Source organism: Hyla sarda, chromosome 6, assembly GCF_029499605.1.
Source record: "Hyla sarda isolate aHylSar1 chromosome 6, aHylSar1.hap1, whole genome shotgun sequence".
NCBI classification, from domain to species: Eukaryota; Metazoa; Chordata; class Amphibia; order Anura; family Hylidae; genus Hyla; species Hyla sarda.
Genome location: NC_079194.1, coordinates 175,055,334 through 175,073,400, shown reverse-complemented (window position 1 = coordinate 175,073,400; position 18,067 = coordinate 175,055,334).

Genomic DNA, 18,067 nt, shown 5'->3' with positions numbered 1-18,067 from the left:
ATTTGCCAATTTAGACTGTGGTTATCTGAAGTCCTGAAGGATATGTAAGTGACCTACCCCTCTCCTGACACCTTAGATCAAGCTATGACTTTAGTAGTTCTACTGTGGTGTGGACACACATTTCATCAGGTCGTATGCCAAGCGTCCGTGTCAAAGTGGTCATCATGGCGGCCACTTGTTCCTGTTGAAACTAAATTTGAAAAGAGTGAAGATGATTGTGAGGACACCAATGAGTGGTGTGATTTGGAGGATGAGGATACAGATAAAGACATTGATGGTCCATCTGTATCCAAGTCAAGACCTTTATACTGATTGCACACCTGGTCTGGACCTATTTAATCTGGCAGTCTACTCCCAGTCTTTGCTTGCTAAAGAGTTCTGTTTTAGTGTTGCTCGCGAATATTCTCAATGCGAATTTTATTCGCGAATATCGCATATTCGCGAATTCGCGAATATTCGCGAATATAGCACTATATATTCGTAATTACGAATATTCGTATATTTTTTTTTTCATAGTACACATCACAGTGATCATCCCTTTCTGCTTCCAGCTTGTGTGGTGTAAAGAAGGCTCTAATACTACTGTGTGAGACCGGTGTGCGAATTTTCGCATATGCGAAAATTTGCATATGGTAATTTTCGCATATGCGAATTTTTTGCTTATGTTAATTACTGGATATTTTAATTTTGTATATATGAATTTCCGCATGCGCAAATATTCGCATATGCGAAAATAAATCGAGGATATTGCGAATATGTGAATATTCGCGAATATATGACGAATATTCGTCCATATATTCGCGAATTCGAATATGGCCTATGCCGCTCAACACTATTCCGTTTGTCTCCTATCTAGCTTTATACCGTATCTGATATCTCGCATCTTGACCCTTTGGCTCTGCTCTCTTACTCTCCTCTCTGATATTAGTGATTTTGTGCTTTGACATCTTCTGGTTTTTGACGTGGATAGTGGACTTTGACTCATTGTGTGAGTGTGTTAGTTTTATTTTGTTAGTCTGTCTGTTCCCTACTGTCCCTTGACCTGAGTCTGAATTATTGTATTTTTTATTTTACATTTTGCATCCCTCACTTGTCTAGGAAGGGCCTGTCACCGTGGTTACGGACTTGTCATTTAGAGCAGGGACAGGGGAGTGGGCGAGAATAGTGTGCATTCCTTCCCTGTCCATACATGACATCTGTACTGTGACATCACTGTTTATTATCCCTGTACTATGTCATCACTGTTTATTATACCTGTACTGTGACATCACTGTGTGTATTATCTCTGTACTGTGACATCACTGTTTATTACCCCTGTACTATGCTATTACTGTTTATTATACCTGTACTGTGACATCATTGTGTTTTATTATCTCTGTATTGTGACATCACTGTTTGTATATTTTTTTCACACAGGTCTATAGTGACATCACAATACTGTGGCCTTTTTCCTTAGCAGAGTTCTATTTGCAAAAACAAAAATGCAAAAATGTAAATAAAATAAAAAAAAATTGGTGGTGTCCTTAAGGGGTTAACTTGAATATACTTGATGATTCATATATTTGTACCCTTAAAGGGGTACTCCACTGCCTCAGCGTTCAGAACATTTTGTTCCAAAATGCTGGTTGCGGGCTGCGGGGGTTGGGACGTCATGGTCATGCCCCTCATGATGTCACGCCATGCCGCCTCAAGTCCGCAACCAGCATTTGGAAAAAAGGATAGTGGAGGATGTCCTAAGGCTAGGGGATAAGCTTCAGATCACGGGGGGGGGGGGGGGGTCCGACTGCTGGGGTCCCCTGTGATCTCTCTGTATGGGACCCCGGCTCGCTGGCCAGATAGCGCGTGTTGACCACCGCACGAAGCAGCAGTCGAAACGCCCCCTCAATACATCGCTATGGCAGAGCTGGAGATTGCCGAAGGCAGCGCTCCGGCTCTGCCATAGAGTTGTATTGAGGGGGCGTGTCATCCATCGCTTTGTGCGGTGGTCAACATGCCCCCTTCCTGCGGGCTCTCGGGGCCCCGTACAGGAGATCGTGGGGGGCCCCAGCGGTCAGACCCCCCGCGATCTGAAACTTATCCCCTATTTTTAGGATAGTGGATACATTTTTCACCACTGCATATCTCCTTTACGTGTGTTGGTAAGTGACCTCCCATGTGATTATGACATATTTTTTATGACCACTGATCAGTAGATCCCATGCAATCATAAGGCCAAATATTGTTAAGGCATAAAGAACACTTAAAGTGTTTACAAACTTTACAACTACATTTGCATAAATCAATAGTACAGGAAACTTTATAATACATCCTATTAGAAAAAAAATATTTTTCTTCACTTATCAGGCTTCTTTCAATACCCCCTCTTAAACTAACCTTTCATTCAGAAAATACTTTTAAAGTCTGTCTACAGATGGATTAGCTCAATGAAGCATCAGGTTATAGCTGCCAGAGAAGGGAATGGGGAGAGGAGCAGATGGAGCTTTTGGAGAAATACAGAAACAATTGAAAAATAGAGATGAAGCCTGCAGAGTGGGAATCTGGTGGGAAATGCCATATAGAAATGATATAATTATATAATGACCAGAAATAGTGCTACTCAATGTGGCTCATCTTGAAAAGCTGATGTCCGCCATTATTGGAGAGATCCTGTGCTCAGTATATATAGCTGTATCATAACTGTACAGATGTGTGAGAAGTAACTTGCTGCAGTGAAGTACATTTACAGTGCATCTCCTTAGGAGGTTAAAATTTTTCATTCCTGCACCTGAGACTACAGGAACATCCTGTTGAACAAAAGTGGTGATGGGCTTACTGGGGCCCCTCAGGTTATCTATGCCACCTGCCACTTGACAGTACCATCAACATCCCAAAAGGACTACTACGTTCAGCTAGACTGCAATACAAACCCTCTATCCTCTTATTCTCGTGTGTTCTCTGTGCTGCACAGTTGAGTTGAGTTTGCTGTATAGCTGAGGGGATTTGGCCGGAAATTAGGAGCTAATAAATTGCACCAGGTTGTAGTTTGCTTGCCCTTTGCAAGGAGAAGCAGTTAAAAGCAGCTACAGCATTTTGCCTGGAAATAAAACAGCTTTAACCACTTAGGGATCAAGGGCGTACAGGTACGCCTTCGCACCCTGGTACTTAAGGACCAAGGGCGTACCTGTATGCCCGTGGGAATTTCAGTCAGGGGACCGAACCGGGGTGACTGCTGATATATATCAGCATGCACCCCTTGCAAATGCCCAGGGGGGTACTGAGACCCCCCCCCCCATGTCGGCGATTGCCGCAAATCGACAGTAAATTCACACTGGTGATTTGCTGCAATTTCGGTCATACGGGTCACGTGTGACCCGGTGACCCGGAGATACATGTCAATCATAATCACAATCACCTTCTGTATGTATGGGGAGGTGGCGATTTCGTGAACCCCCCCATGATCTCTGCTATCGTCCGACCAATAGCAGCCGGCAGCCCTCCGGAGGGTCCTTTAGTCAGAGTGAGTTCTATCTTCAGGGACAGGTAGGAGTTGAAAAAAAAAAGTGTAAAGAAGCAAAAAAAAATAATCCCCCCCCTGACCCCCTAATAGGTCCTAAAGACCCAGATTTTTCAGCATGACCCTGGCCCTATTAGGGGTTCAGGGCCCTGCATTTGCCCCCCCCCCCCCATTTTTGGCGGGGACATCCTCTACCAGACCCCGCTTTACAGTAGGATCATGGTACGGAGGCGGTTCAAGGCCATTCAGAAATGCCTCCATTACACTGATAATGCAGCATGTCCCTCACGAAGTGATCCCGCCTATGATCGGCTTTACAAAGTGAGGCCGGTCATAGATCATTTGGGGCCAAATTTTTGGAGGCCTACGTACCGCTCAGGGAGCTCTCGGTAGATAAATCTCTTATCAGTTTTAAGGGGAGACTCATCTTCCGCCAGTATATTCCCTAGAAGCGGGTGCGGTATGGCGTGAAACTCTACAAACTTTGTGAGCGTACCTCCGGGTACACTTACAAGTTTATGAGGGACGAGATTCCTGTATTGAACCCCCAGAATGTCTCCACACTCTGGGTGTTAGAGGGAAAATTGTTTGGGACCTTGTGCACCCATTGCTGGATAAGGGTTACCACCTTTACGTGGACAACTTTTATACCAGCATCCCTCTGTTTACATCCCTTGCCTCCAGATCCATGACCGTGCAGAAGAATCTAAATTTTGTTAAGACACCTATGCCCAAGGGTGAGTCCCGTGCCCTTACCCATGAAAACCTGTTGCTGGTCAGGTATAAGGATAAGAGGGATGTCCTTATGCTGACCACAATTCATGGTAACGGCAGCTCACCTGTCCCTGTGCGAGGTACCATAACAGTGGTCCTCAAGCCAGATTGTATTCTGGACTACAATCGGTATATGGGGGGAGTTGATCTCCCTGATCAAGTCCTCAAGCCATATAATGCCATGCAGAAAATGGTTTGGTACAAAGAAGTTGCGGTCTACATGTTGCCATGCCATGTACAACTCTTTTGTACTGTCCCAGTATGCTGGCAACACAGGGACATACCTTCAGTTTCAAGAAGAAGTCCTAAAGGGCCTGGGAAAGAGCAGGCCGGATTTCTCAAGGATCTGAAGCTATAGGTGCCAGGATCGTTCCAGGCCAGCACTTTCCAGGTGAAGTCCCCCACACTGGAAAGAAGGCACGATCCAAGAAAAAATGCAGTGTGTGTAACAAGAAGGGGATACGGAAGGACACCACCACTCAATGTGACACTTGCACCGATCATCCGGGCCTCTGCATTAAAAACTGCTTCAGGGAATATCACACTTCCATGGAGTATTACATTTTCCCTATTCATTTTAATTTCCTATAATTTGACCCCCAATGTACCAAGTCCAGAGTACATTCCAAATTTTAACCCCATAAAACCACTAAATTGCCCAAAGAAAAACATTTCAGCAAAATTTGCTTTCCAAAAGCCAAATGGGACTCATTCTCTTCTGAGCATTGTAGTGTGCCCACAGTGCACTTGACGTCCACACATGGGGTATTTCCATACTCAGAAGAGATGGGGTTACAAAGTTTGGGGGGCATTTTCTCCTATTACCCCTTGTAAAAATGTAAAATTTAGGGAAAAAACTGCATTTTAGTGAAAAGAAAATTAATTTACACATCCAACTTTAACGAAAAGTCGTCAAACACCTGTGGGGTGTTAAGGCTCACTGTACCCCTTGTTGTGTTCCTTGAAGGGTGTTGTTTCCAAAATAGTATGCCATGTGTTTTGTTTTTTTTTTTGCTTTTCTGGCACCATAGAGGCTTCCTAAATGTGACATGCCCCCCAAAAACCATTTCAGAAAACTCACTCTCCAAAATCCCATTGTCACTCCTTCCCTTCTGAGCCCTCTACTTCGCCCGCCGAACACTTGACATACACATATGAGGTATTTCTTTACTCGAGAGAAATAGGGTTACAAATTTTATGAAAATTCTCCCCTTTTACCCCTTGTAAAAATTCAAAAACTGGGTCTACAGGAACATGCGAGTTTAAAAAATGAAGATCTTGAATTTTCTCCTTCACTTTGCTGCTATTCCTGTGAAACACCTAAACGGTTAACACACTTACTGAATGTCATTTTGAATACTTTGAGGGGTGCAGTTTTCATAATGGGGTATTTGTGGGGTATTTCTAATATGAAGGGCCTTCAAATCCACTTAAAAACTGAACTGGTCCCTGAAATATTCAGATTTTGAAAATTTTGGGAAACATTTTAAAATTGCTGCTGAACTTTGAAGCCCTCTGATGTCTTTCAAAAGTAAAAACATGTCAACTTTATGATGCAATCATAAAGTAGACATATTAAATATGTGAATCAATATATCATTTATTTGGAATGTCCATTTTGCTTATAAGCCAAGAGCTTCAAAGTTAAAAAAAAAAAAAGCAACATTTTCAATTTTTTCAAGTATCGGCAAAAATTTACCAATATGTTAAAGAAGAATATGTAACGAAAAAACTGTATCTGAACTAAATTCATAAGTAAAAGCATCCTAGAGATATTAATGCTTAAAGTGACAGTGGACAGATGGAAAAAAACGCTCTGGTCCTTAAGGCGAAAATGGGCTTGGTCCTTAAAAGCAACAAAGCAACGATAGCGGGGTGTGTGAGCATTCGGTGTGCAATTTCAAAGGCTGTGATTTCTGAATGAGTGGGTTAAGATTCAGTGACTTTAGATTCTAGGAGTTTAGAAAAGTTGCTTGTAATTACTATATAATTCTAGTTATACCAGTGCTTCCTATTGCTTTATTGCCCAAATTTTGCTGCCAGGTATTCATATGAATCCCTGTTAACCATAATATGTGTATAAAACTAAAAAATGAATAAATATAAAAAAAATTATATCATACCAGCGCTATATGGGTCTTATATTAACCTCTTAAGGACGCAGGGCGTATGGATACGCCCTGCATTCCGAGTCCTTAAGGATGCAGGGCGTATCCATACGCCCGTGGGAATTCCGGTCCCCACCGCTAGCCTGTTGGGGACCGGAGCCGGATGCCTGCTGAAATCGTTCAGCAGGCATCCCGGCATATCGCCCAGGGGGGTCATTATGCCCCCCATGTCGGCGATCGCCGCAGATCGCTGGACAATTCAGTCCAGCGATCTGCGGCGATTCCGGGTCAATCGGGTCTCCAGTGACCCGGTGACCCGGAATTACTAGCTGTTCGGGGCCGTCTCTGACGGCCACGAACAGCAAGAGCCTGCAGGGGTGAGGTGGCACTGGTGCCACCTCACGATCGCCCTGATTCGTCGGCGACCAATCAGGGCGCCTGCTGCGGGTGTCACTCCCGCACCCGCTCCGCCCCTCTTCCGGAGGGCGTGAGCGGGTGCGGGAAGACGACCCCGGGTGCTGGGGACCCCGATCCATGTTGGGATCGGGGCCCCAGGAGCGACGGCGGCGGCGAGGGACTTTCCTGCGATGAAGCAGCAGCAGGAGGTGAGTTACAGCCTCCTGCTGTTGCTTAGCAACAGCTCCCAGCATGCAAAAAGGGCATGCTGGGAGCTGTAGTTATGCAACAGCAGGAGGCAGACCACCACAACTCCCAGCATTCCCTTATGGGCATGCTGGGACTTATGGTTTTGCAACAGCTGGAGGCACATTTTTTCTATGGAAAAGTGTACCTTCAGCTGTTGTATAACTACAACTCCCAGCTTGCACAAACAGCTAAAGTGCATGCTGGGAGTTGTATTGGTGCATCTGCTGGTTGCATAACTACAACTCCCAGCATGCCCGTTGGCTCTCGGTGACTGCTGAGAGTTGTAGTTTTGCAACAGCTGAAGGCACACTGGTTGTGAAACTTAGAGTTTTTTTTTTACCTAACTCAGTGTTTCACGACCGGTGTGCCTCCAGCTGTTGCAAACTACAACTCCCAGCAGTCACCTTACACCATGCACCGTACATGCTGGGAGTTGTAGTTTTGCAACAGCTGGAGGCACACTGGTTTTGAAACACTGAGTAAGGTCACAAACTCCGTGATACATAACCAGTGTGCCTACAGCTGTTGCAAAACTAAAACTCTCAGCATGTACAGTCTGTCAGCGTATGCTGGGAGTTGTAGTTTTGCAACAGCTGGATGTCCCCCCCAATGTGAATGTACAGTGTACACTCACATGGGCGGAGGCTTACAGTAAGTATCGGGCTGCAAGTTTGAGCTGCAGCAAATTTTCTGCAACAGCTCAAACTGCCAGCGAGAAACTACTGTGAACCCCAGCCCGTGCGACTGTACCCTAAAAACACTACACTAACACAAAATAAAATAAAAAGTAAAAAACACTACATATATACATACCCCTACACAGCCCCCCTCCCCTCCCCAATAAAAATGAAAAACGTCTTGTACGCCACGGTTTCCAAAACGGAGCCTCCAGCTGTTGAAAAACAACAACTCCCAGTATTGTCGGACAGCCGTTGACTGTCCAGGCATGCTGGGAGTTTTACAACAGCTGGAGGCACCCTGTTTGGGAATCACTGGCGTAGAATACCCCTATGTCCACCCCTATGCAATCCCTAATTTAGGCCTCAAATGCGCATGGCGCTCTCGCTTTGGAGCCCTGTCGTATTTCAAGGCAACAGTTAAGGGTCACATATGGGGTATCGCCGTACTCGGGAGAAATTGGGCTTCAAATTTTGGGGGGTATTTTCTGCTTTTACCCTTTTTAAAAATGTAAAGTTTTTGGGAAAAGAAGCATTTTAGGTAAATTTTTTTTTTTTTTTTACATATGCAATAGTCGTGAAACGCCTGTGGGGTATTAAGGTTCACTTAACCCCTTGTTACATTCCCCGAGGGCTCTAGTTTCCAAAATGGTATGCCATGTGTTTTTTTTTTGCGGTCCTGGCACCATAGGGGCTTCCTAAATGCGGCATGCCCCCAGAGCAAAATTTGCTTTCAAAAAGCCAAATGTGACTCCTTCTCTTCTGAGACCTGTAGTGCGCCAACAGAGCACTTTTCACCCCCATATGGGGTGTTTTCTGAATCGGGAGAAATTGGACTTCAAATTTTGGGGGGTATTTTCTGCTTTAACCCTTTGTATAAATGTAAATTTTTTGGGAAACCAAGCATTTTAGGTAAATTATTATTTTTTTTTTTACATATGCAAAAGTCGTGAAACACCTGTAGGGTATTAAGATTCACTTTACCCCTTGTTACGTTCCCCGAGGGGTCTAGTTTCCAAAATGGTATGCCATGTGTTTTTTTTTTGCTGTCCTGGCACCATAGGGGCTTCCTAAATGCGTCATGTCCCCAGAGCAAAATTTCCTTCAAAAAAGCCAAATGTGACTCCTTCTCTTCTGAGACCTGTAGTGCGCCAGCAGAGCACTTTTCACCCCCATATGGGGTGTTTTCTGAATCGGGAGAAACTGGGCTTCAAATTTTGGTGGGTATTTTCTGCTATTACCCTTTTTAAAAATGTAAAACTTTAGGGAAACCAAGCATTTTAGGTAAAACATTTTTTTTTTTTTTTTACATATGCAAAAGTCGTGAATCACCTGTGGGGTATTAAGGTTCACATTACCCCTTGTTACGTTCCCTGAGGGGTTTAGTTTCCAAAATGTTATGCCATGTGTTTTTTTTTGCTGTTCTGGCACCATAGGGGCTTCCTAAAGGTGACATGCCCCCCAAAAACCATTTGATGCTCCTTCCCTTCTGAGCCCTCTACTGCGCCCGCCGAACACTTTACATAGACATATGAGGTATGTGCTTACTCGAGAGAAATTGGGTTTCAAATACAAGTAAAAATTTTCTCCTTTTTACCCCTTGCAAAAATTCAAAAATTGGGTCTACAAGAACATGCGAGTGTAAAAAATGAAGATTTTGAATTTTCTCCTTCACTTTGCTGCTATTCCTGTGAAACCCGTAAAGGGTTAAAATGCTTACTGAATGTCATTTTGAATACTTTTGGGGGTGCAGTTTTTATAATGGGGTCATTTATGGGGTATTTCTAATATGAAGACCCTTCAAATCCACTTCAAACCTGAACTGGTCCCTGAAAAAAAGCGAGTTTCAAAATTTTGTGAAAAATTGGAAAATTGCTGCGGAACTTTGAAGCCCTCTGGTGTCTTCCAAAAGTAAAAACTCATCAATTTTATGATGCAAATATAAAGGAGACATATTGTATATGTGAATAAAAAAAAATTATTTGGAATATCCATTTTCCTTACAAGCAGAGAGCTTCAAAGTTAGAAAAATGCAAAATTTTCAAATTTTTCATCAAATTTGGGGATTTTTCACCAAGAAAGGATGCAAATTACCAAAAAAATTTACCACTAAGTTAAAGTAGAATATGTCACGAAAAAACTATCTCGGAATCAGAATGATAACTAAAAGCATTCCAGAGTTATTAATGTTTAAAGTGACAGTGGTCAGATTTGCAAAAAATGGCCGAGTCCTTAAGGTGAAAAAGGGCTCAGTCCTTAAGGGGTTAATATAAATTATTTATTAGTGAGATGAAACTGAATAATAAAGAAGGATGTTCCTATATGATGAGAAACGGTTATAGATGCTGTTGTTCAATAGTTCAGATGATCCCCATGAGTGTCGCTATCAGAGCAGCTCTGTGTTCCTGCTGCTATCCCTATGAAGGAGGCTGTTTGAGTTGATGTAGAAAGGAATAGTGTCCTATCGCTATAGTAGGGGAGTAGAACAGCGAGTGGCACGGATCTTTCCAGTATCAAGGGTTGCAATGTTCTGCAGTTGCTTTATAGCCAAGGTAAGTGAATATCCCATTGGTCCTGTGTAAATTATTTCCCAAGTTGGGTTTTTGTTGTTTCTCTGAAAAGTGCAATGTGCTGCTGTTTATCTGCTTAGTGGGTATCCATGATGACGTAAATAAGCGCAGTATATACAGACAGGCTGCGCTGGTATTTATTTATTGCTTTTAATTATTCATACCTGTATCTTTAGGTAACTGTTTAAGTTTATGTTATCCACAGTTTATAATCTCCTCCATGTTTGACATTGTGGTCAAACGTACATCTTCTGCTATATATAGTAACAAAGTTCATAAGGTCGAAAAAAGACAAGAGTCCATCAAGTTCAACATATAACTCTAATGATATCCTACTGATTTGACCCAGAGGAATCCAAACAAACCCTCATCCTCGAGGTAAAAATTCCTTCCTGACTCCAAATATGGCATCAGACTAGATCCCTCGATAAACCTTCTGTTTCTATAGATCTAGAATCCATAACCTGTAATGTTGTTATTCTCCAAAAAATGCATCCAGACCCCTTTTGAACTCTTTTACAGAGTTCACCTTGACCACCTCCTCTGGCAGAGAATTCCACAGTCTCACTGCTCTTACAGACGGGGGTCTGTGGTGGTGTAGAAACCTTCTTTCCTCTAAATGTAGAGGATGCCCCCTTGTTATAGATACAGTCCTGGTTATAAATAGATAAAGGGAGAGATCTCTGTACTGCCCCCTGATATGCCACCTGATATATTTCTACTTCTGATATTCTTTCTGGGTACTGTAGTCCTCTCATTCCTCGTATTACTCTGGTTGCCCGTCTTTGAACCCTCTCCAGCTCCACTATATCTTTCTTGTACACTGGTGCCCAGTACTGTACACAGTATTCTATGTGTGGTCTGACTAGTGATGTGTACAGTGGTAGAATTAATTCCTTGTTATGGGCATCTATGCCCCTATTGATGCACCCCATGATTTTATTTGCCTATTTACTATTAACTAAGACCCCTAAGTCCTTTTCCACGTCAGTCGTCCCAAGTGTTCTCCCATTTAATATATAACCCTGTCCCGGATTTTTCCTCCCCATGTGCATTACCTTACATTTATCAGTGTTAAACCTCATCTGCCACTTCTCAGCTCAAACCTCCAAACTATACAGATAAATTTGTAACAGTGCACTGTCCTCTATTGTGTTTACCGCTTTAGAGTTTTGTATCATCTGCAAAGATTGCTACTTTACTATTCAACCCCTCTACAAGGTCATTAATTAATATATTAAATAGAACAGGACCCAAGACTGACCCCTGTGGTACCCCACTAGTAACAGTCACCCAATCAGAATAAGTACCATTAATAACCACCCTCTGTTTCCTATCACTGAGCCAGTTACTTACCCAAGTACACACATTCTCCCCCAGACCGATCCTTCTCATTTTATACACCAATCTTTTATGTGGCACCGTATCAAAAGCTTTGGAAAAATCGAGATATACGACATCCAGCGATTCCCCCTGGTCCAGTCTTGAGGTCACCTCCTTATAAAAGTTGATCAGGTTAGTTTGACAGGACCAATCCCTCATAAAGCCATGCTGATATGGTGTCATACATTTATTTTTATTTTTTTCCAGAGCAAGTTTTTATTGATTTTATGTCAAGAAAAAGCAATAACAACTTTAACAATATCATGAGAGGCCGTTAGGCGATGACAATCAATGAGTCAAATATAACAGTGCCAATGTCAAAAAACAGAACATTGAGAACGTGAGATAAATGTTTCCATGGACATGATGTTCCTCAGGGGAGTCACTACTACTCATAGGGGTTCTATGTTGTCTTGACTAGTGGGCCCCAGGGGTCGTACTAAGTCTATCCAGTTGGAGGAAATTCGTAAGTATGTGAGCAACCTAGTCTATTGCATGGACCTGTATGGACTGGCTAAGGTCCAGCGGGAGACCGCACGGGTCCACGAGTGATCTATATATCCCAGGGAGCATACTCAGGTAGACCATGGGAGAGCGTGTCCAAGAAAACATTCATCTTGGGCCTCAGTAAGGGGGGATACCTAACCACAATAGGGTGTCATACATTTATTTTTATCAATATACTCAAAAATAGCATCTCTTAGAAAACCTTCAAACAATTTACATACAACGGAGGTTAACCTAACAGGTCTGTAATTTCCAGGGTCACCTTTTGTCCCCTTTTTAATATTGGCACCACAGTTGCCATGCGCCAGTCCTGGGGAACAGTCCCTGTTACTATAGAGTCCCTGAATATTAAAATAGGTCTGTCTATTACATTACTTAATTCCTTTAGAACACGGGGGGGAATGCCATCTGGACCTGGTGATTTGTCTATTTTGATATTTTGTAGGCGGCACTGTACTTCTTCCTGGGTTAGAGAGGTGACCTGTACTGGGGAGTTTACCTTATCACACTGTATTTCACCTGGCATTTCATTTTCCTTCATTTGTTTAATATATTTGCTTCTTCCTGATCCCCGTTTATAATTTTTTCATCATCATTTTTTTAAAGGGCCAACACTTTCATGTTTGACCTTATTGCTATTTATATAGTTAAAGAACATTTTGGGGTTAGTTTTACTCTCTTTGGCAATGAGTCTTTCTGTCTCTATTTTTGCTGCTTTCATCAGTTTTTTACATATTTTAACTTTTTCTCTATAGCGTTTTAATGCTTCTTCACTGCCATCCTGTTTTAGAAGTTTAAATCCTTTATTTTTGTCATTTATTGCCCCTTTAACATTTTTATTCATCCATATTGATTTTCTTTTATTTCTGACCCTTTTATTCCCATAGGGTATATATATCTTACAGTGAGTATTTAAAATATTCCTAAAAGTCACCCTTTTAGTGTCAGTATTCATATTTTTGAGGACATTATCCCATTTTGTATTGTTAACCTCTTAAGGACCCATGACGTACTCGTACCTCGTACCTCATGAGTCCGCTCCCGATCTATAATGCGGGGCCACGGGGCCATAGCGGGTCGGGCCTTGCCTCTAACAATAGCCGGGACCCGTGGCTAATAGCGCGCGGTACCGCGATCAATGCCGCGCGCTATTAACCCTTTAGACGCGGCAATCAAAGTTGAATGCCGCGTCTAAAGTGAAAGCATGCCGGTTAGCTCAGGGAGCTGTTCGGGATAGCTGCGGCGAAATCGCGGCATTCCGAACAGCTTACAAGACAGCCGGAGGATCCCTACCTGCCTCCTCGCTGTCCGATCGCTGAATGACTGCTCAGTGCCTGAGATCCAGGCATGAGCAGTCAAGCGGCAGAATCATCGATCAGAGAAACCACTGATCAATGTAAAAGAGTCCCCCACATTAGGCTGGCAGTATAGTCCCCCATATTAGGTGCAATATAGTCCCCCACATTAGACTGGTAGTATAGTTCCCCCACATTAGGTGCAATATAGTCCCCCACATTACGTTGGCAGTATGTCCCCCCCACATTAGGTGCAATATAGTCCCCCACATGATGCTGGCAGTTTAGTTTCCCCACATTAGGTGCAATATAGTCCCCCACATTAGGTGCAATATAGTCCCCCACATTACGTTGGCAGTATGTTCCCCCACATTAGGTGCAATATAGTCCCCCACATTAGGCTGGCAGTATAGTCCCCCCACATTAGGTGCAATATAGTCCCCCACATTAGGCTGGCAGTATAGTTCCCCCACATTAGATGCAATATAGTCCCCCACATTAGGCTTGCAGTATGTTCCCCCACATTAGGTTCAATATAGTCCCCCACATTACGTTGGCAGTATGTCCTCCCACATTAGGTGCAATATAGTCCCCCCACATTAGGTGCAATATAGTCCCCCACATTAGGCTGGCAGTATAGTTCCCCCACATTAGGTGCAATATAGTCCCCCACATTAGGCTGGCAGTATAGTTCCCCCACATTAGGTGCAATACAGTCCCCCACATAAGGCTGGAAGTATGTTCCCCCACATTAGGCTGGCAGTATAGTCCCCCCACATTAGGCTGGCAGTATAGTCCCCCATATTAGGTTGGCAGTATATTCCCCCACATTAGCTTGGCAGTATAGTTCCCCCACATTAGCTTGGCAGTATAGTTCCCCCCACATTAGGTTGGCAGTATAGTTCCCCCCACATTAGGTGCAGTATGTTCCCCCACATTAGGTTGGCAGTATAGTTCCCCCACATTAGGTGCAGTATAGTCCCCCACATTAGGCTGGCAGTATGTTCCCCCACATTATGTGCAGTATGTTCCCCCACATTATGTGCAGTATGTTCCCCCACATTAGGCTGGCAGTATAGTCCCCCAAATTACGTTGGCAGTATGTTCCCCCACAGGCATACAGCCTCCAGCCATAAAGTATGGCTGGAGGCTGTATGCCTGTGTACTGACCCATTTCAGTGTTCCGACCACCGCTCTGGCCATAGCAGGACCGGAGGATCGGTGGTCAGAACACCGAAGGGACGCGCCGCTGGTAAACACTTACCTACTGCCAGTGCGCGCGTCCTTGCTTCTTCTCTTCTGCTCCGCTGCTCCGCGCTCGGTTGCCATGGGCGCACGCATGGGACGTCAGTGATGTCGCTGCGTGCGCCTGCTCCCGGCGGTCCCCGCGTTTTTAAAGTAAACGCGGGCCGCAGGAACTTCAGAGGCATCCTTGTGTTCCGAAGGCATCTTTCGGAACACAGGGATGTCCTAAGGCAAAAAAACCCGGCGGGCCGGGTAAATGCGCTCCGCGGGCCGTAGTTTGAGGACCCCTGGGTTAAGGGCTTCTCTGAATTGATCGAACTTTGCTTTCCTAAAGTTCATTGTTTTTGTGACCCCTCGAGAGATTCCCTTATTGAAGAACAAGTTATTTTATGATCACTATTTTCTAGGTGTCCTTCTACTTGTACATCAGTTACTCTATCAGGTCTGTTGGGTAATATTAAGTCCAGTAGGGTGCCCCCTCTGGTCAGGCCCTGTACCATTTGGGACAGATAATTGTCTTTAGCTATAGTCAGAAACCTGTTTCCTTTATAAAATTCACAAGACTCAGTCTCCCAGTTTATATCAGGATAGTTAAAGTTCCCCATTATTATCACCTCATTTTGATTTGCTGTCTTGTTTATTTGCTTCAGTAATTTATCTTCTGCCTCTTTCATTATGTTTGGTGGCTTATAACAAACCCCTACAAGAATTTTTTTTCTTTTTATCTCCATATATTTCTATCCATAATGACTCCACATTATCATTTCCCTCTTATATATCCTCCCGCAGCGCAGCCTTCAGACTCAATTTCACATAAAGACAAACTCCTCCCCCTTTCCGTTTTGTCTGATCTTTCCTGAATAGATTATAACCCTGTATGTTGACCGCCCAGTCACAGCTATCGTCCAACCAAGTCTCTGTTATAACCACTATGTCATCATTTTCCTAAGACATCAACCACTCCACTTATTTGACAGACTTCTGGCATTAGTCATCATGCAATACAATGGTGTATGACTTCTCTTCCTATGAAGCCTATCCCTATTAACTATTCTAACCCCTCTTTCCGCTCCACCCCCAGGTATATTACTAAGTCCCCCCTCTCTATCTACCCTATCTTCCCCCTCTACGTTGTAGGTTCCCTCCCTGCCGAGTCTGTAGTTTAAACACTCCTCCACCCTTCTAGCCATCTTCTCCCCAAGCACAACTACACCCTCCCCATTGAGGTGCAGCCCGTCCCTACGGTAGAGCCGGTATCGGACAGCGAACTCGGCCCAGTTCTCCATGAACCCAAACCCCTCCTTCCTACACCAGCTTCTAAGACACTTGTTTACCTCCCTAATCTTCCGCTGCCTCTCTGGTGTGGCTCGTGGTAGAGGTAATATTTCAGAAAATATAATGTGGTATGCCTCGGGGGGTGTAGGGTAGTTGGGGTGTTGCTGTAGTATATGAGGGGTTAATTTAACCCTTGTCACTCGTGACGCCAGGGTGAGGGTTAAAACTCTGAGGTAATGCTGGGCCTATCGCCACCCTTCCCAAGAGCGATAGGTGAGTGTAGAATAACGGATTGTCCACAACCGGTGCTGAACTGAAAAACTTGCAGAAACTTTACTGAAGATTTTCTGTACATGCAGTAACGGTAACAGTCCAGATAACAGAGTCTATACATAGCACGGCAATGACTGACAGCTGGTTGGGACCGGTAAGTTCTCTTTGGAGTAGGAAAATTGGATTGCATAGATCCGCTGGATTTAGGGGTTGGTTTAGGTCCAGTGATCCTGTGAAGATTTCGGGGTATTGTAATAACTCACAATTTAGATTATAGCCGAGGCCGCAAGGCTTTGGCCTAGTGGTTGCAGATGACAGCTGCGCAGATTCTACCTTATCAGCAGCCCACGAGGAAAGAGAGAGATTAATGCCGCAGCTCCCTTATATGGGCAGGGGCTGAACCGTTTTAGATTGGTCCATGTCAGCTGTCACTCACCGTTACATAGGATTGTGGGTGATCACCTGACTAGAACCACCAAAGGTCCTTTAGCAAACCATAGAGTTCTGTGAACCAAGGGGTGACGAGGGGTTAACTAAAGAAGAGAACTCCACTGTTCCTAGGGACTCTGACTTTGGGGACCCCAACGCAAGGTACGGTATGAAATACGGTACCGGGACACCGCAATAACCTTGGAGGTCCTTGCCTTAAGCTTGCAGCCTAAGTCCCTGAAATCATTTTTAAGGATACTTCACCTACCTCTTACTTTGTCATTGTTGCCAAAATGTAACATGACTGCTGGATCTTCTTCAGCCCCACCCAGCAACCTGTCAACCCGATCCATGATGTGCCGAACTCGAGCACCAGGAAAACAACACACTGTTCGGCGATCCCGGCCTTTGTGACAGATCACCCTGTCTGTCCCCCTAATAATAGAGTCCCCCACTACCAGTACCTGTCCGGCCTACCATGCACTTGTACCTGTCCTGCACTTCAGTCCCACTATCCTCCCACACCTCTACCCCAGAGAGTACATGCTCAGTGAGCAGGAGACTCCTCTCCAAGTTGTCAATGAGTCTCAGTGTTGCCAGTCGCTCTTCTAGAGCCAGGATCTGGGCTTCCAAATGAGCAACTCGCACAACAATATGCACCCTCAAACTGTTGTTGAAGGATTGCATACATTGTACAAGATGTACACTGGACTGCATTTTCCAACATGGAGGCCATACTAGATTTGGGGATTGCAAGTATTAACAGAAGAAAATCTAATATTTCAATTAAACTCCCCAAATTTAAAGTCCCTTAAATTTTATGTCCCTCCCCCTTTTATACTTACTCTCTTGTATACTTCACACACTTGTATACAAACACACAATCACTAGCTCAGACAATCGCTAGACATACTTGGTTTTATAGTTACCAAACAGCACCTCTCTCTTCACAGCCTGGAAGTGAATGCATATTTTAAATTTTTCTCTATAGTTTTTTAATGCTTCTTCACTGCTGTCCTGTTTAGTAGTTTATTTTGTCATTTTTTGCCCCCTTAACATTTTTAATCATCCATATTGGTTTTCTTTTATTCCTAACTAGTGTTGCTCGCGAATATTCGCAATTCGAATATTATTCGAGAATATCGCATATTCGCGAATTCGTGAATTTCGCGAATATAGCGCTATATATTCGTAATTACGAATATTCGTTTTTTTTTTTTTTTTTTCTTCACAGTACACATCACAGTGATCACCCCTCTCTGCTTCCAGCTTGTGTGGTGTAAAGAAGGCTCTAATACTACTGTGTGAGACTGGCGTGCGAAAATTCGCATATGCGAATTTTCGCGTATGCTAATTTTGTATATGCTAATTTTCACATATGTAAATTTTCGCA